Genomic DNA, 20,385 nt, shown 5'->3' with positions numbered 1-20,385 from the left:
TTTTTTTAAAAAAAGGGGGGCTGGGAATGTGGCTCAGTGGTTAAGCACCCCTGGGTTCAACCCCCGGTACCAATAAAAGTAAATACAGTGTGTGTCAACTATAGTCAGGCACTAGAACCAAATATACCCAATCAGATATTGCCCTTTCTGTCCCTAGGGCTTGTGCAAGGGGGTTGGAGGGTGCTCCTGTGGTGCCCTCTACACTACCTCAGAAGCTCGATGCTGGGTGCTGGAGCTGTTCTTCCATGAAACTTTCTTCCTTTGCTCCCTAAAATAGGGCTTTAACCAGCTCCCTGGAACCTGGAGGTGTGGCTTCCTTGCAGGGAAGAGCCAGGTTGTCAGATGTTCCTGCTTCCACCTTCACTAAGCCTTTGGCAGATCCTTCCAGGGTACTTGGAGAACAGAGCAGATTTTTCCCCAAAGATTCTCAAAATGGATCAAAACAGAACAGTATTCATATGAATTCCATTAGCCGTCTCTGCACTCAAGGGTGGAAATTCACTCATTTTCTATCCCAAATCATGTTTCCTTTTCTTCATTTTCTTCAGAGATGTTAAATAAAGATCGGGAATAGGAAGCTTCGCTGTCTTGTTCATTGCTGTATTCTCAGCTGTTAGAGCCAAGCCTGGCTCATAGGTGGGGAGGGGAGTGCAACATGGAATGCAGAAAAGATCCTGTATTCCTGGTCTTACTGATTGCAAATGATGGATAAGAAAGAGGTAACAGTAAAAAAATGAACAGGAAAAAAGTAGGCAACAAAGTTTAAGAGAAAATGGACAAAGAAATTTAGCTAACCAGTAAACACAAGAGATTGCTTTATCTTGTGAAGGGACAACCTAAATTAGTATTAGGATATATATTAAGTAAACAAAGTGTTGGGGACTAGGGTTGTAGCTCAGGGGCAGAGCGCTTGCCTAGCATGTGTGAGGCACTGAGTCCGATGCTCAGCACTACATAGTAAACAAATAAATTCAATAAAGGTCCATCAACAACTAAAAACATTTTAAAAAGCAAAGTATTATTTTATATCTTTCAGTAGGAAGAAATTAACCATCAGTTTAATAAGGAAGCCTAAATCGGCACAGTCTTTCTTTTGGAGAGCAGTTTTTTATTTATCAAAAACTTGAAATTTTATTCTTTTTTGTTCCTATTTTCTTAGGGAATCATCCTGGCAAACACTTTTTTCATTACTAGTGTGTATAGGTACCTTCATGGAGAGGTTCAATGGGAACATTCTTTACAACTGCAAAAAATTGAAGGCTCGGGGTGCAGCTCAGTGGTAGAGCACTTGCCTAGTGTGTATGAGTCCCTGGATTCCATCTCTAGAACCCCTCTCCCCCCCCAAAAAATGTTGAAAGCCATCTAATTGACCATTGCTAATGTATTGGCAAACTGTACATGGGTAATTCGTGCAATGAAGTACTAAACAGTAATTGAGGTGAACGAGCTAGGACCATGTGAAAAAATACAGAGAGAAGCCGGGTGCAGGGACACACATCTGTAATCCCAATGACTCGGGAGACTAAGGCAGGAGGATCACAAGTTCAAGGCCAGCCTCAGTGATTAGCAAGCCCTAAGCGACTTAAGTGAGGCCTTGTCTCAAAATTAAAACAAACAGGACTGAGTTTGTAGCTCTGTGGTAGAGTGCTTGCCTAGCGTGTGTGAGGCACTGGATTAAATTTTCAGCACCGCATACAAATAAATAAAATAAAGGTTCATTGACAACTAAAAAATATTAAAAAATAAAACAAAAAGGCTGGGGATAGGGTAAAGCACCCCTTGGTTCAACCACCCCAGTACCCCCCAAAAAAAAGTGAAATAAGAAAAGATATGACCAGCCTTGCATGGTGGCACATTGCCTGTAATTCAAGTGGCTCTGGAGGCTGAGGCAGGAGGATTGCGAGTTCAAAGCTAGCCTCAACAGTGGCGAGGTGCTAAGCAACTCAGTGAGGAGACCCTGTCTCTAAATAAAATACAAAATAGGGCTAGGGATTTGGCTCAGTGGTCGAGTGCCCCTGAGTTCAATCCCCAGTACCAAAAAAAAAAAATGGTATGACCAAAAACAAAACAAAAAATCAGAAAGGTATTTGTGGTTTATTGTGTGGAAGGAAGGAAGGAAGGAAGGGAGGGAGGAAGGAAAGGAAGGAAGGAAACTGCTAGTATCAAATGTTATGGGTTGAGTTGTGTCCTCAAATAATATTTTGAAATTCTAAGCCCTGATACCCATGAATTTGACTTTAATTGGAATTAGGGTCTTTGCTTATGTAACCAAGTTAAAGCGAAGTCATTGAGGTAGGAGAGTAATGCTGTGTGAGTGTTGGTGCCCAGTAGAAAGAGGAGAAGGGATGCTGGGACAGACACACACCAAGGGAAGACAGCTAACGACAAGGAGGCAGAGATTGGAGTGACATTTCTACAGGCCAGACTGGGGCAGCCACCAGGAGCTGAGGGGGCCACGGGGCAAACTCCCTGTGAACCTCGGAAGGTCTCTGCCAGGACTTGATTTCAAACCTCTGGCCTCTGGTACTGTGGGAGGGTGAGTCTCTGTTGTTTTAAGCCCTGTTATGGCAGCTGTGGCAGTTCTGGGAGACCCACGCACAGGTGTGGTGCTGTCCCGCAGTCCCAGCCTCTGACTGCGCCTGCTGCCCTCCCTACCGCAGAGAGCTTCTTCAGTCTGTTTTCCACCCTGGCAACCACCTCCCTGGAAACAAGGACTCACTGTAGTGATTTTTGTTGGGAGACAACCTGAGCAGGGGAGATTTGCATTTCACCCCTTCACCGCTCTGCCTCAGACCAGCATCCTGGTGGTTTCTTGCTGTGCTGTCTCCTCTGAGCATCCTGAATCACTTGGAATTCTCTGCCCTTGCTTTGTCTCTTGTCTTCTGATTGTTCTATTTTCCAAGTCTTGTTCCTTCATAAAACCTTGTTCCTTCATAAATCCAAGAACTCTTCCAGGATTCTTGCCTGGCCCCTTCTCCCCCAGCTCTACCTGAGAAGCGTCCCTCATGCACCCTTTGTACCCATCATACTGTGTGACAGTGCAGCCCTGGCTAGTGACTACAGTAGGTATTCCTTTGGAGCCAGATGAACTGAGACTTGACTCTTACATTTGCCACCTATTAGCTTTGTGACCTTGAGCAAATTGCTTTACCTCTCTGTACCTCAGTTTCTCTGTCTACATAATGAGGATGGTAGTGCCTGCTTGACTGAGTGGGTGTGAGCATTAACCAGAGATAATATGGTTAGAGTGCTTGGAACAGTGCCTGGTACATAGTAAGGGTCAGTAAGTGTTCGCTATTACTATAATTATATGTTTACTTGTCTGACTCCCCCAGTAAACTGAGATACTTAAAGGCAGTAATTGTGTGTTTTTCTCTTTCCATCCCAATGTCTTAGGGAGTACTTGGCACATGGAAGGCTCTAAATAAATGTTTGTTGAATTAATAATGATAATTAATGTAATTGTCTACCAGGAACCATATGGGGCCCTGACCCTCTGCTGGTTCCGCGTCGTGTAGAGATACTGTGAAGACTTATCTGGCTTGTTTACACCACGACAAATCAGCCAGTTTTTCCTGAGCACCTCTCATGGACAAAATGCCTGCTGTGGAGGAGATGGATAGGTGTGAGATCGACTCTTATCCTCAGGAAGCATAGACTTTGGCCAGAGAGACAAGGTTGTGAGCATTTGAGGCGTTTGACAGCAGTATTAGGTTCTCACGGCCAGGGTGGGAGCAATACGAAGCACTGGGAATGGGTGTTCACAGTTCCTGTTTTGGTGGCACATTGTTAGCTAATTTCTTCCTTGTTTTTTTCTAAACTTGTTTTAGAAAGTGTATGTGTGCGCACGCGCAAGCATGTGTGTTAGGGATTGAACCCAGGGGTGCTCTAACACTGAGCTACATCCTCAGCCCCAACTCCCATTTTTTTTGGTTTGTAATTTTATTTTAAGACGGGGTCTCACTAAGTTGGCCTCGACTTTGTGATCCCCCAGTCTTAGCCTCCCAAGTCACTGGGTAACAGTTGTGCACCTCCATGCTCAGCTATTCTAGAAAGCTTCTTAAACTTTTTTTAAAAAAATATTTATTTTTTAGTTGTAGTTGGATACAATACCTTTATTTTATTTATTTATTTATATGTGGTGCTGAGGATTGAACCCAAGGCCTCACACGTGCTAGGCGAGCACTTTACCACTGAACTACAACCTCAGCCCAGCTTCTTAAAACTTCTTAATAATGAAAATCAGATCTAGGTTTCTTTGGGTTCAGATTTGATTATTTTTTCCTTCATGTGTACTTTTCTCAGTAGAAACTTAGTATCTGTTTGTCTCTCTGGAATTAGCAGCCATTAATACTCATTGCTAGATCCATTATTTCATTAGAGGATTGTAAAATGGTGATATTCTATTTATTAGCTGGAAAGTTCTATAAAGACAAATCTCCCCTCATTAACTGTTTTATTGTCCTGAGATATAGCTCTTCAAGAAAGGGAAAATAGCCAGACGGTGGCTCATGCCTGTAATCCCAATAACTCAGGAGGCTGATACAGGAGGATCTTGAGCTCAAACCCAGCCTCAGCGACTTAGCAAGGCCCTTAGCAACTCAGTGAGATCCTGTTTCTAAATAAAATACAAAATAGGGCTGGGGATGTTGCTCAGTGGTTAAGTGCCCCTGGGTTCAATCTTTGGTACCCACCCACCTTGCCCCCCCCCCCCCAAAAAAAAGAGGAGGAAGAAGGAAAAAAAAAGAAAAAAAGGGGCTGGGATTGTGGCTCAGTGGTAGAATGCTCGCCTAGCACGGGCGGGACCTGGGTTTGATCCTCAGCACCACATAAAAATAAAGGCATTGTGTTGTGTTCATCTACACCTAAAAAAATAAAATAAAAAACCCAATTCATTATTTTGAAAATGGTAAAGAATTGAGCACCGATTTCCCCTTTCTTCTTCTTTTTCTTTCTTTTTTTGGTACTGGGGATTGAACCCAGCTGTGCTTAACCACTACCACTGAGCCACATCCCAGCCCTATTTTGTATTTTATTTAGAGATAGGGTCTCACTGAGTTGCTTAGGGTCTTGCTACATTGCTGAGATTGGCCTTTTTAAAATTTTTTTAATTTGTTCTAATTAGTTATGCATGACAGTAAAATGCATTTTGACACATCATACTCAAATGGAGTATAACTTCTCATTCTTCTAGTTGTCCATGATATAGAATCACACCAGTCTTGTAATCATATATGCACATAGAATAATGATGTCTGATTCATTCCACTGTCCTTCCTGTCCCACTCCCCTCACTTCACTCCCCTCTGTCTAATCCAAAGTACCTCTGTTCTTCCTTAGCTCCCCTCCTTTATTGTGAATTATTGTCCGTTTATCAGAGAAAACATTTGGCCTTTAGTTCTTTGGGATTGGCTTATTTTGCTTAGCATGATATTCTCCATATCCATCCATTTACCAGCAAATGCCATAATTTCATTCTTCTTTAAGGCTGAATAATATTTCATTGGGTTAGGATGTTTTCTTTATCCATTCATCTGTTGAAGGGCACCTAGGTTGGTTCCATAGTTCTTAACTATTGTGAGTTGAGTGCTATAAACGTTGATGTGACTGTGTCACTGTAGTATGCTGATTTTAAGTCCTTTGAGTATAAACCAAGGAGCGAGATAGCTGTGTCAAATGGTGGTTTCATTTTAAGTTTTCTGAGGCATCTCCATACTGCTTTCCATAATGATTGCACCAGTTTGCAGTCCCAGCAGCAAAGTATGAGTGTGCCTTTTCCCCTACATCCTCACCAACATTTATTGTTGCTTGTACTGTTGATAATTGCTGAGGCTGCTTTTGAACTTGTGATCCTTCTGCCTCAGCCTCCTAAGCTGCTGGGTTTAAAAGTATGCACCACCGCACCTGCTTCCTTCCTCTCTCTCTCTTTCTGGAACTGATCCCAGGAGCATTCTGACTCTCAGCTATATCCTCAGCTCTCCTTTTATTTATTTTGTTTTGTTTTAAGACAGGGTCTTGCTAAGTAACCCAGACTGGCCTGGAACTTGAGGTCCTTCTGTCTTAGCCTTGAGTGGCTGGGACTTGCAGGCACATGCCACTATGCCTGGTGAAGTCATGTTTTTTTCTTTGTTTGTTTGTTTGTTTTTAATTTATTTTTTGTAGTTGTAGTTGGACACAATAACTTTATTTTATTTATTTATATGTGGTTTATTTTGTTTTTTTAAAATATATTTTTTAGTTATACATGGGCACAATGTCTTTATTTTGTTTGCTGGGGATTGAACCCAGGGCCTTGCACATGCGAGGCAAGTGCTCTACCTCTGAGCCATAACCCCAGCCCGAACTCATGGGTTTTAAACCTATTTGACGTGTGTTTAGTCCACATGGTTCTTACCCTTATGGGGGCTTAAGTGGTCCTCTCTTTGGCTGGTAGGAGCCTCTTCAAGCTGGCCTTGAAACTTTTGATGATGCCCTGCTACTTGCTCATTTTGGTATGAGAAGGTCACTTCAGGCCTATTTGGTACAAATCCTACCTCAAACCTGAAATCAGCCATTTCACCAAGGAGAAAGGGCACACTTTTTTTTTTTTAAAGAATATTTGTACAATATTACCAAGTCACTTTCTAGAGGGAATCATAATTCCTACTCCTCTTAGCAAAGTGAGAGGACCATTTTCTCCATATGTGCACCAGTGTTGAATGTTATTTTAAAAATCTTGGCCTTCACTGGTGGGCAAATTAACTCATTCTAATTTATGTTTTTGGATTGCTACTACATTGGCGTGTTTTCTTACATTTATTAATTATTTATATTTGTTTGGGAGAACTCTCATTGTTTTGACCTTGTTTCTATTAGAATTTTAGCAGCTTTCATGATTGATTTGTAACTCTTTATATGTATGTATATAACTCTTTATGTGTGTGTGTGTGTGTGTGTGTATATATATATATATATACACACACACACATCAAGGCCAGAAACCCCTCTTCTGTCATTTGCTAAAAATAACTTTCCCAATTTGTCATTTGCCTTCGAGAGTTATTTGCAGCTGCTGTCTTGTGCAGTCAGTTGCTTTCCCTTATGCATCATAGAGCTTTCCAGGTCTCTTGGAGGGCCTTGCAAGGATCAGAATGTTGAAGTCTGCTAGTCGTCTCCAGCAGGCATTGGTGCATGAACATGACTGTGCTCTCTTTATCTATTTGTAGAGAGTTTTCTTTGATGCCAGAGCCCTGCCTCAATCCAAGACAATCTGGGTCTATTTTCATCCAGGCAGGTTTGCCCTGATTCTTATTCATACTGAAGGTGTTTCTGATTTGAACAGCTTCTTGGGGATCCAGTGAAACCATGAGCAACTGCTACTCTGCACCCTATTAGGAAAGCAAGCAGGAAGGACATTGTATGGAGGCGCCCAGGGCAGGCCGTAGGCAAAGGTCTCAGCAGCTGCCCCAACTTCACCCATCCTTTGCTCATGTACTTGTATCTGCTGACCAGGTGGCTCCAAGATCCTTGTTGGGCATCAAGGAGATGGCTTCAGGCCTCAAGGTCTGTTTGAAGGGAACCACTAATCCCAGGTGGCAAACTGGATGAAGGATTTCAATTCGGGTACTCTGTAGCTGCAAGTAATTTGCATAAGAAAAGCACCATCAAGCTGGGCCTAGTGGCATGTGCCTGTAGTCCTAGCCACTTGGGCAGAAGAATCACTTGAACCTAGGAGTTTGGGGCCACCCTGGGTAACAGCAATATTCCATCTCAAAAAAATAAAAAAGGAAGAATGCCAACAAAGGAAAAGGGAAGTTGGTGGTTGTGACAGAAGGCTGGTCTAAAACTTGCTATCCTCCTGCCTCAGCCTCCCATGCCATGGGGATTACAGTGTGTGGTATTGTGCCTGGCATGGAATGCATTTTCTTTTTTAAAAGAAAAAGTTCTGAACACAATAATGGCAAATAAGGGTTAAGAGCTTAAACTCCACTGTGGTACATGTCTGTAATCGCAGTGACTCAGGAGGCTGACGCAGGAAGATCTCAAGTTTGAGGCCAGCCTGGGCAATTTAGCAAGACCTTGTCTCAAAATAAAAGGGCTGGAATATAGTTCAGAGGTAAAGTGCCACTGGGTTCAATCCCCACTACAAAAAAAAAAAGAAAAAGAAAAAGAAAAAAAGGCTCAAACTCATGTAGTACTGTGTGTGTGTGTGTGTGTGTATGCCAGGCACTGTGCCTGTGTTAGCATGTGAGTTTACTTTTCATAATCAGCCTATGAGGGCTGGGGATGTGGCTCAAGCAGTAGCGTGCTCCCCTGGCATGCGTGCGGCCGGGGTTCGATCCTCAGCACCACATACAAACAAAGATGTTGTGTCCGCCGAAAATTAAAAAATAAATATTAAAAAAAAATTCTTTCTCTCTCTCTCTCTCTCTCAAAAAAAATCAGGCTATGAGGCTGGTACTATAATTTTTTTTGAAGGGCAGGCATAATATAGAGATTGAACCCAGAGGCCCTCTACTACCACTGAATCACACCCTGAACCCCTTTTTATTTTATTTTGAGATAGGATTTTGCTAAGTTATGGTGACTGGCCTCAGTTGTACAATCCTCCCACCTTAGCCTCCTGAGCAGTTGGGGTTACAGCACTTGCCACTGTGTCCAGTCAGTCTCTGAGCGCTTGACTCCATTTCCATCCTGCCTGTAGTCTGTGTGCCAGGGCCATGAAGTTGCGGAGCTCCCTAAACTTCCTAGGGGCCTTTTGTCCTGGTAGCATCCCTGGGGATAGAGAGCAGGTGGTACCAGCCTATTTAACATATGGGGGCATGGAGACCCAAAGAATGGGCTGACTCGCACAGAGCAGATCTGGGATGTGGGACTCTGTATTTGGTAACTGGCATTCATTTGGCATCAAAGTAGAACCTTTCAGGAACAGTATGGCCCTTAGATTCAAACAAGAGACTTTCCTTTTCCCTGGGAGAGGATGAGATCTCTGGGATCTGATGAACACAGAACTCAGAATTTTTCTGGGCACAGTTGTGTACTTCTGGCTCTAGCTCCTGGGCTGCCCTTGGGATCTCACCACTGGGCCCAGGCCTTGCCCTTTCTGGAAGCTGCATGCTGTGCCATGACTTGAGGAGCAGCAACTAAGTTCCCAAAGCAGCACGACTGCTGGTTCAGAGGTTCTGGAAAAGCTGGGTGGAAACTGCCCTGCTGTCCTCTTGCTCCTGGCCTAATGGCTCAGACCATTTTTAGATGTCAGGGAGTATAACAGTATGGCACATTTATCTTGGTGAATAATGGATGAGCCCAGGGAAGGTACTGTACTCTTCCTGTTGAATTATTTACCAGGGGCCTCTAATTCGAGGGCTCTACATTATACATGGTCCAAATCTGCCACATATAGAGCCCACTCCCCTCTCCTTGTCCACGCCAGACTCCCACCTACAGACAAGCTGGAACCTTCCCTATCTGCTCTTACTCTGGGCAACCCCTGGGCCTGTGTCCAAGGACTGAGTCTGGTGCCCCCTCAGCTGCTGGGAAGTGGATGGAGAGAGTCCCCCTCCTGGAGACACAGGACAGGACTGCCAGGGGCAGCTGGGTTCTGTGTGGGGCGGGGGCCTGCACTGCAGTTGCAGGGAGCCGTGTGTGTGTGTGTGTGTGTGTGTGTGTGTGCGTGCGCGCGCACGCATGTGTGTACTCTTTGTCTCTCTTGCCCCCTTCTCTGTCTCTCTATGACTCTGTTATTCCATCTTTGTCTCTCCATTCATCTTTGTCCAAATTTTTCTGCCTGTTGGTCTCTCATCTTCTCTCTCTGCCAGGGTCTCACTTTCTCTCTTTCTCTCTTAGTCTGTTGCTGTCTCTTGGTTTGCATCTCTCTCTTTCCCCTATCCTCCTCTCTGTTAGTCTCTTCCAGCCTCCCTTTGTCTCTCTCTCCATGATGACCTTGTAGGTCTCTAAGAGGCATCTCTTGAAATGCAGGGACAGCCAGTTCCCCGACTTAAGTGAAGCCAGATCTTGGCGCCTTCCAGACCCTGACTTAAAGATGGACAGAGTAGGCGTGAAACAAACTTTAGGTCTTTGTCATTTTTTTGGCTGTTCAAACCAGTTATTGCATCAGCCACTCCAAGGAGCTCTTTCTTCTCCAGCTTTCTGTGTGCTTTATGTTGTATAACGTTAGCCCCCAGGGTAGGTTGTCCCCAGGCTGCATGCATCTGGTGATGAATTGTAAGTTTTTGGTGCTTTTAAAAATAACTTATAAGGAGCTGTTTCTGTTCTTTATTCATCCGTTTATATATTTTTTTCATCTGTTATTATTGATTTGGAGATTGAAGTGCTTATTTTGCTATCTTTAGCCAGAATACATTTTCTAATCTTTTTTTTTCTTAATGGTGTGACTGTGTGTGTGTGTGTGTGTGTGTGTGTGTAGATGAGGATTGAACCCAGGGACTTTTTTGGTTATTTTCCTTAAAGGTAAAGGAACAAATAAATAATTAGAACTGTAGTTAAGAGATTAAATAAAAGAATGAAATTAGTTTTTGCCTTACTAGAAAGTTTATATTGTAGGGCTGGGGTTCTAGCTCAGTGGTAGAGTGCTTGCCTGGCATGTGTGAGGCACTGGGTTCGATTCTCAGCACCACATATAAATAAATAAAATAAAGGTCCATTGACAACTAAAAAATATTTTTTTTTTAAAAAAGAAAGTTTATATTGTAAACAGTAAAATGGGGTTTAGGAGGAGTCCGAAAAGTATCTAGAAAAATCTGATGGTTTGTCCCATTTGAGCAGTTGACCTGCCTTTTGTGACCCCCTCTGTTCACCTAACCCAGGCTACCTTCTACCCCAGAGCCCTGGGCCTGACTTGACCTGAGTGGTATTTGAGTGACAGTCCTGGCTATAGTTGATCATCACTCAGGGTATCTCCACCTCCTCTTCTGTGCATATGAGAGTTGCCATTTTCCTAGCCACCCTGGTATCAGAGGTGGCTGACAGAAGCAGATCTGTCATCAGAAGGGGGCAGTGGGCCCTGTGCATAATTCTGCTCCTCATGAGCCTGGGGTCCCCTCAAGCCAGTAGCTCATCTAGGTTACCTCCTGCACCCTCATCTGGATTCTTCTCTTTGTATCCCAGGTTGAGCCTATAGTCTGGCCTTATAGACCTAAGGAGCAGCTTTCTAAGACCCCTCCCTGGAGAGGAGGGTTGTTTTCCAGAAGCAGCTGTTGTCAGACAGGTGGGACCACATTCTGCCCCCCTGCAAAGGAAGGCTGGGGAAGGGGCCTTTGCTGGGTGGTGTGTCACTCTAACTCCAGGGCCCTGCTTTGGGGTGGGGGGACAGCCTGGCTGCCAAGGGGCGCCTTGGCCTCCTGCACATGTGTTAGACATTGCCGTGTGTCCCTGGGTGTGTGGCAAATGCTGCCCACTGCCGCAGGCCCTGAGTGGCTCGTGCTTTCCACATCACGACATAGCAAAGCAATTTCCTCACATTCCCTGCTCTTGGCTGCTCGGGAAGTGGTTTGCAGACACTTCTAAATATAAAAGTATGAGCCTGGCTCTCTTGTCCCTTTGAAACCAGCTGAGGACCAGGCTTTTGAGTGACTTTTTGAGATTAGAGGAGAAAGGGGAACAGGAGAAGCTGGTGTGTGTGTGTCCATGTCCAGGCTCTTGAGGATCCCCAGATGTGTGGAGGACCTGGTGCTCCCCAGCACACAGAGAGGAGGTTATGTATTAAAAATCTGATTTTTAAACTATGGGAAGCTCTGTTCAGCTACTTACTTCTTTAAAAAATAATCCATTTGCTTCTCCCTGAGCCCCACAAAACCCAACAATACATTCATCTACTGGGAGGAACACAGGATGCAGGAAAAGGCCACAGGGAAGGATCCTCAAAACATAGTGCAAAAAATGGGGGGGAAAAAAAAAGTACGAATTAGGGAAGATATAAAGCAAGACCTTCTATATATGTTAAAAATACCTGCACTTGATGGGCTGGGGCTGTAGCTCAGCAGCAGAGCACTAGCCTAGCATGCATGAGGCACTGGGTTCAATCCTCAGCACCACATAAAAATAAACAAATAAAATAAAGGCATTCTGTCCATTTACAACTATAAAATTTTTTTTTTAAAAGCTTTATAATTAAAAAGAAATACTTGCACGTTAAACAACAGTCACATTTTGTAAGAACACATACAAACAAAAGGATTTATCTTAAACACAAGAGAATGGTTAAAGGGGAAAGCAGATGAAAGGGAATTAGTGGATGAAATGAAAAGCAGCCCACAGGGGGAGCATCATGGAAAGAATGCAGACTAGGAGACAGAATCGAGGGCAGCTCCAGGCCCTGCCATTTACCAGGATATCCTGACTCTGATGTGGCCGGCCAATATTGAGGCTTCCTTTGATGAGAAATAATGTGTCCCTGCACAGGGCCTGGTAAGAGACGGGCAGACAGAAGAGCAAAGGCAGTGCCACCAATGGAGCTCTTTGTTTGATGATGAAGCTATTCTCTGTGCAATTCAATATGGTGGCACCCAGTTACAAGTGCCTCCTGAGCAAATGTGACTAATGCAACCAAGACTGAGGAAATGAATTTTTGATTTAATTTTAATTAAGTTAAATTTAAATAGTCCCATGTGGCTAGTGGCTACCATATTGGACAAAGCAATTCTAAGGGATATTTTTACTTCTTTAGAAGCCAGGGAGGATTTTCCTTATTGAATGGAGTTGTGGCCACCATGGAGTTGCTGAGCCCTTAAGACTTGGGGCAGAGGTTGTGGCTCAGAGGTAGAGTACTCACCTACCATGCATAAGACATTGGGTTTGATCCTCAGCACCACATAAAAATAAAATAAAGATATTGTATCCACCCATAACTAAAAATAAATATGTATATTTTAAAAAGAGCTCAACAGACTTGAGGTATGGGCAAGGTAAAGGGCAGGAAGTCATGTTCTCCCTGCCACAAGGAATTTGGAGTTAACTGCTGCGGTCACTCTGGCTAGTTGGGCTCTGGCTAGATCTACCTGGATCATGAGCCTCTCAGACATAAGGCAGAGATAGGCAACAAGAACTGATAGAAGGGAGACTCTAAGGGGCTGGGAATATAGCTCAGTTGGTTGAGTGCTTGCCTAACATGCACAAGACCCCAGGTTCAATCCCCAGGACCATCAAAAAAAAGAATCAGGGGTTGGGGTTGTGGCTCAGTGCCAGAGTGCTTGCCTCACATGTATGAGGCACTGGGTTTGATTCTCAACACTGCATATAAATAAAAAATAAATAAAGGTCCATCAACAACTAAAAAATATTAGAGAGAGAGAGAGTTTTTGTGTGCCTGTTTTGAAAATGAATCAAACTAAGATTCAGTCTAGCCAGTCCCTGGGCTATCATTTAGTTTGCCTGAAGCTGACCCATATTCTGCCCTAGGGCTGTACCCCACTAGGATTCTGAAGATCCTGCACATCCCAGGGTCCTTCCCCACTGCACTTGGGAGTCAGACCACACCCGAGCTTACCCCAGTGGACACCTTCAGCCAGTGACTGAGGGGCTGGACTCTGTCCACTCTGGGTCCCCGAATGAACTAGATGAGCACCACTGTCTTCCTGTGGCTGACAGCCCATGGCTCATTTCTCAGTCTCAGGTCTAGCAGCTCTGTCACTGTCCCCAGGCCCCTCACTGGCATCTTCAGGAGACAGCTAGCTGCCTGCTGTTTCCCTTTTGGGGGCTGACAGTGGATTTGTCCCCAAGCATGGTTCCCCTGGCAGTTTAGTTCCATGCCTCCTCCCTCTTCACATTCACTTTTGGAAGGCATCTTTTTAGTTCAAGGACATTTTAATTGGAGGTGTCAGTTCCCTGGAACATCTAGGGTTCTTCAACTTTCCTGAATAATAGGCAGACTTTAGTGTGTCAGTAACTTACTATATTTCATTTGAATATCCTAAGGTAGGCTCTAAAAGAATCTAAAATCTGTTTCTAGTTGTACTTATAAGTCCTAGCTACCCTGGAGGCAAGGTAGGAGAATCACTTGAACCTGGAGTTCAAGGTCAACTTGGGCTGCCTAGTAAGCCTATCTCAAAAAAAAAAAAAAAAAAAAATCTATTTCAAGGGCTGGGGTTGTAGCTCATTGGTAGAGCCCTTGTCTCTCATGTGTGAGCACCACATAAAAATAAATAAATAAAAATAATTTATATTGTGTCCATCTACAACTAAAAAAATATTAAAAAAAAAAAATCCGTTTCAAGGCTGCCATCTTCCAGATGAGAAAACTGAAGCCCAGAGAGGAAAATTAAGTTGGCCACAAAAGATAAAGGTAGATAAAGGATAAGATTTCAGGTCAGATGGATATTTGAGTGGTTTAATTTCCTCATACATGCTCATGGCCATAAGGGGCACAGAAGTGTCACCCTGTGCACAAAGGTCTGTTCTCCCTTCAAACTTAGGATCTAGTGTTGGGGGTGAAGCCTCATTCCCAGCAGAAGCAGGGGTGTCAAAGACAGTGAGCTCTGGGTACAGGAATGTGGCCCCAATCCCAGGGGCAATAGAAGGAAGAGGCAGATGTCCTGGGGAGGCTGAGCTGCAGTGTGGAAAGTCGGAGGCAGAAGGATGGCATCCCTGTCTGCAGCCCCCAACTGCCTCAGATCCTGTACACCTGCCGCATAGAGGAGGGTTACTCATAATCCCTCCTAGGCCTGGCCCTACATTTGCCAAGCAAGTGCTGGCTGTGCAGCTGGAGGTTGGGGTGGGGGGTAACTTGGAGTGGGCCCTTTGGGTCTACAACTGCCTCCCAGCATCATTGTAGCTAATGTGGTGTTAAGTCACGATGACTGTCTAGGCTTCTGTTCTCATTTCTTTACTTTTTATAAATAGTCAAGGCTGCCTGGGAAGGGAGGGTGTTGATTGGTCACAGTCATTGCCAGTGGCTTATCAAGACTAGAACCCAGGTCTCCCTGGATTCCTTCCACAATATCACATCACATCACTCTGGCTGGTATGGTGTCTCCTTGGACACTAGTATGACACCATAGCTTGGAGATACCACAACCATTGAAGGGTCACTAAAGGTGAGTGAGACACATGCACTAAGTTCAACCCTCCTAGTCTCAGCAGGTTCCAGAGACTGGTGGAGTGGCCCCTGACTGGGCAGTACCTTAAGCCATGCCTCTGGGCTGGTGTTTTGCCCCCCTGATCTTGAGTGCCATGAGATGGTCTTCCTCCTGCTGTTGAAAGTCAATCTCCTGGGGCTGGGGATGTGGCTCAAGCAGTAGCACGCTCGCCTGGCATGCGTGCGGCCCGGGTTCGATCCTCAGCACCACATACAGAGATGTTGTGTCCGCCGAAAACTAAAATAAATAAATATTAAAAAATTCTCTCTCTCTCTCTCATCTCTCTCTCTTTAAAAAAAAAAAAAAAAAAGTCAATCTCCTTATTCTAGGGCCTCTCAGGAGTAGGATCGGCAGGTCTGAGTTGAGGTTTGGCCCAAGGTGGAAAAACAGGCCTGCTAAATTGTTTCAGCCTCAATCCCTAGTGATCTTATAATGTTCTCTAATCCTAGGACAAGAAAACTCTGCAGGGTCCCTGACTCTGCTCCCTCCTGCCCTGCTCAGAGCAAATTTTAGAATGTATTTGGGGGAGGGGGCAATGAGGCTCTTGTTGGTGAACATGGGGTCTTTTGAGGACCCCAGGAAGACGGGCGGGGGGGGATGGAATTTTGTGTCTTGCCACACATTAGGTCTCTTAGTCAGTTGTGGACCATCTTTGCTGACCTCTGAACCCTTATGTTCTCTTCTGGTTTTGGACTTACCATCAAACAGTCTGGGTTGCTGATGCTAAAACCACATGTAGCGTACTGGTGGTAGTCAGGAAGAACATTCCAATCCCCAGAATCACAAATACCCCTGCAGTATTTTGTGGTTCTGCCAACCTGGGTAAACTGGGAAATGACTGGGCTTACTGTTCATCCATGTGACTTATTCCTGCAGCAACTGATTTATTCCTCCAAAATTACTAATGTCTGTGGGTCGTGGACCTTCCTCGCAGCTCAAGAACAGTCAAAAAAGCATGGTGACTGAAAGCCCTCAAAGGCCAAGAGTCTGCATTAGAGTGGCAGCCCCTTGGAGAGGAGGGTTGGTCAAGCTGCTGAGTGTCTGGTGAGACACCCTGGTGCTCTAGGACCTCTCACTTGGAACCTTAAATTTCCGTTAAAAATCAAAGGGAGAATCAGGGAAGAAAGGGACCAGGAAGAGGGGAGGGAAAGGAAAATGCTGGGGAATGATATTGGTCAAATTATATTGTTTGCATGCATAGTGTGCATGTAAGAATATGTTACAACAAATCCCACTATTATGTACTAATTATAATGCACCAATAAAAATATGGAAAAATAAAGTTTCTAGATGGTGGAGTCCTGTGAGGACAACAGTTTTCTCATGGGTCAGGGAACCTGAGGGCTGCATGTCCCAGCCTGTGCCCTGGTGCTGCTCTTCCTTGGGCCTGTTTGCACTAACAGGAGCCACTTTGGTGGGTCCTAGGGGCCACCTAGAATTCGGGATGTCCTCCACAGGTCCTGAAGCCAGCAACTGAGTCTTTGGTGTGCCCTGGTTGTGGAGGAGTCAGCCAGGTATGTGGGAGGGATCACAGTCACTCAGATGATCACACACATAGCACCATGCGAAGTGCCCATGCTCTTCTGGAGCATACTCCTGGGGGAGTTTTGGCAGCATGAAATTCCTCACTAACCAGGACATTGGTGTCTCAGCCCAGTCTTGAGGCATCTGTCCAAAGAATGGAATTTTCTTTCATAAAAGGAGAGGAGGTAGTCATGTCTGGTAGTTCTGGGGCCTGTGTCAGTTCTGGGGATGGTTTTCGTAGACCAGGAGGACCAGCTCCTGAGAGCTGAGTAGTTGAGATGGGTACTCTTAAGACTAAAGTAGCCAGAATTACTTAGAGCTGGAGTACTTAGGAAAAACTTCCTGCTGCTCACTGCTCCCCATAGCATTCTTGTTTACACATGTGTGTGCACACACTTATATATACACGGTTTACTGGGCCTGGAGCCCAGAGAGCAATCAGGAGGGTGGGCACCAGACCAGACGCTTGCTGGGGAAGTTGGGCTGCTGCCCACTGGCCCTGTTTTGCAGGGCTGGGGCTGAAGACGCAAGCAGGGCAAGTGTCTGTGTCTGGATAGCTGTTAGGGACCAAGGACATGGCTTGGAAGTTTCCCTATTGGGTTCAAAGATTCAGCTTGTCGGGGTGGGTGCCTGGTATGAGCATATGGCTCCATCTGCCTGTCATTGCCAAGGGACTTCTGGGGTCCACTATGCACAGTGGGACAAGCTCCTACCTGGGAAGTGGCTGACCGAACTCCGTGCTATATGTGGGCTTTCCCAACATGAACCCACTTAGCCCTCACGCTGCCTGTCTGCTAGGCCAGGTATCCACATTTCATAGCATGGAGAAAGGTGCAGGGAGGTCACATGAGGTGGCGTTGCTAGGGAGGGGCAGGGGCAGGGCTGTGGGGCAGCAGCAGAGCTCGCTATTGAGCAGGCGGCCTCCAGGTAACTCTATGAGGGCGCGTGTGTGGTAGGGGTGATGCTGGTGTGTGGTGAGGCTCAGTCTTAAGAGCAGGGGCAGCTTTGGAGGCCCAGAACCAGAGTGCTTCCAGACCACAGCCCTAGGGCATCCTCAAATTAGGAAGAAGGGGCAGGAATGTGCCACCTTGAAGCAGGTGTTACCTCTGTTTCAAAAAAAACTTGTCTTTCTCTGTCATTGTTCTCCTCCCTTTCTTGTCATCAGCATCAGCAAAACTTCTGAAGAGCCCCTTATGTTCCAGCCCTTCTTTCCTGAAGTCTGCCATTGTTGCTGGGGACTCCTAGGCTGCTTCTGAGTTTCCTGCCCATTTCCCCCCAGCAGAGCAACAGCCCCGTATTTCCTTAAGCCATACAGAAGACCAGACCAGGCACATTCAGACTGTCTCCTGAGCAAATATGGGTGCCACAGCACTAGGCCAGCCTCCTGAATGAGGAGTCTCTTGGCTGAGTTGCTCACAGCAGGGACTGGGAGAAGCCTGGAGGCTGCTCTCCCTGCCTTTTGAAACATCTAAGTCTGCCCCAGCCAAGCACTAACCAGGACCTGCTGTGAGCTGACGTCAGGACAGAGGCCCCCGCGGGGCTGGCTTTGATGTTTCCCAGGCCTTGTCGTGGGGGCGCAGGGGGCTCTGAGTGGCAGTCTGGGAATGCAGCATCTCTCACCACAGCCATGGAGCAGCCCAGCCCAGGCCCCAGGATGAGATGCTGGAGGCAGAGGTGGGGGTGGCTGGGGCTGAGCTGAGCTGGGGTCCCTCTGAGTTATGCTGGCTCTTCCTACAACTTGGGTCTCTATGGCAAGTATTCTGCAGTTCTTGCACCCCAGGGCCTTCCTCCATCCCATTTACCACCAGGTGGTTCTCTTCAGACCTCTCCTCTGCTCTGGTGACTCTCTCCTCTCCAGGTCCTGGGCCCTGGCAAGAGGGGAGCTTTCTAATGATCTTAGGATTCAAATCCTTGAGCAGGAAGGACGATCATGGGGGTTTTTAACAGTAGTTGCCATTTACTGCAGGTGAACTCTGGCCAAGGCACTTCACAAATTAATACACTGAGAACCCGTGATACCCTCATGAACAAGGCAGAGGAGGCTCTGTCACTTGCCCAAGGTCAGACACACTAATTGTGACAGGATTTGAGCCCAACCTGCCTGAATCCAAACCCTTAACCATCCATGTGTGAGTGAGGCTTCTGGCTTCCCAACATACCTGCAGAAGCTGAGTGGGTAAAGTGGGGTTCACCCACACTTTGAAAGCAGGAGATCTCTCTTTGATTTTTGATTAGTATCTTGAGAGTTCAAGGTTGAGGAGCCCAAGATTTTGGTGAGTCACATTTATAGAGATCCACTGGTGCCGCAGCCTAAGTCTGCCTGCATGTGTCATGAGAAGTGGTCAGGAAGTATTCCAGATGCCAGGTCTTGCCCCACATTGCCTCCAGGTTATTTCAGTTCAGCCAGTGTTCTCTGGTTGCCTTTGTGAGCCTGGCATTGTCTACTTCTCTTGCTGACTGTAGGGAAGGTGACTGACTCCCCATTGTAGGATCAGATACTTCCAGGGTGGGGCTGGGAAGAGTGTGGAGCTGGGACTTGGCTTCTTTGTGTTGCGATCCTGGCTTTGCCATATGTGAGCTGTCTGATCTTGGGCATATCTTTTGCATTTCTGGGCCTGGATTTACCCATCTGTACTATAAGGAAGTTGGATCAAAATGTGAGGCTGGGGCAGGGCCATACCCTGGTGTAGCATTTGGAAATGTGTAGGGGTGTATTTGGATTAGCATGGTGAGTAGGGGTGCTCAGCAGTGCCTGGAGGCAGATTTGTTAACTTCCACTGTGGGTTAACAAATGGGATGTTAACCCACAGTGGAAGTGGATGGCCCACCCCGGTGAATTGTCCACTCAGAGAAGCACAGTGCTCCATGGAGAAGTAATAGGGGTGCTCTGGGCTGCTTCTACTCCACAACTGTTTTGTATTGGGAGATGTGGGCTGGCAGGTTGGCAGATGGATCAACACCAGGACAATCCCTCATCTGGACCCAGCCCTGGTCTTATTTTGACACCGACTTCATGCCTTAAAGAACCAAACCCCACTTCCAGGGTCTTGGAAGGGTGGTCTCTGGGCCACAATTAGTCTCCGTTGGTTTGAGACCCTGTGAGTCTCCTTGTCCTTGTACGTCCTAGTTTGGCTGAGAGCAGAGCCTGCTTCTTCTGGGCAGTGGGAGCATCCTCTTCCATGTTCAAGGCCCAGCAGTTTTAGGCCTCTGCAGGGCGCCCACATGGGCCAGGTGAAAGCCCAGTGTTATTCCTGCTGCCATTGTAACCAGCCGCCCACTTGCCCAGCCCTGCCCTCCGCCTTCGTACCCCATCTGTGCTCAGTATAGGCTTCTCTTTCCTTTGTTCCCACTGACTGCTGTTCCACCTTTGGTCATAGGGCCCCCTTGTCTGTGGTTGGTCCTTCCTCTCTGGCCACAGCTGAACAATGGTGGTGCTGGAGGGGGAATGGCTTCAGGTGAAAACCTGGTACCACTTGACTCACAGATTCTTGGGGATAGCACACAGGACACAAGGGTGACCTTGGCATGCCTTTGGCAATAGCCCAGGTTTTTAGAGAATATTGGCTTTCCCAGTGATGGGGAAGCCCCTCAGGAATGTTGGACTGGTAAGCACCTTTAAGTGGGCTTCAAAGCTTCTCTGTCCCCTGGCTACTTCCACCAGTACCCTCAGTGAGTGTGTGAGTGCAGATGATCTTCCTAGGATTTAACTTTGCTCAGTGTCTTGATCCTGATGGGGTCAGGGGCCAGGTTACCTGCTGTTGTGCTCTGCTCCTCAGCTTGTCTTCCAGAC

General features: G+C 46.1%; 1 protein-coding gene across 1 annotated transcript in view; it reads left to right on the top strand.

The window, feature by feature from the left end:
* The window catches only part of Ptk7 (protein tyrosine kinase 7 (inactive)), a 67,361-nt gene that overhangs the window by 22,266 nt on the left and 24,710 nt on the right, over window positions 1–20,385 (top strand). The window lies entirely within an intron of this gene.

This window comes from Marmota monax, unplaced genomic scaffold (genome assembly GCF_021218885.2).
Source record: "Marmota monax isolate L192 unplaced genomic scaffold, Marmota_monax_Labrador192_F-V1.1 WCK01_AAM20220418_F8-fsc00187, whole genome shotgun sequence".
Taxonomy (NCBI): domain Eukaryota; kingdom Metazoa; phylum Chordata; class Mammalia; order Rodentia; family Sciuridae; genus Marmota; species Marmota monax.
The sequence above is the reverse complement of the archived record's forward strand: the minus strand, read 5'-3'. Positions and strand labels throughout refer to the sequence as shown.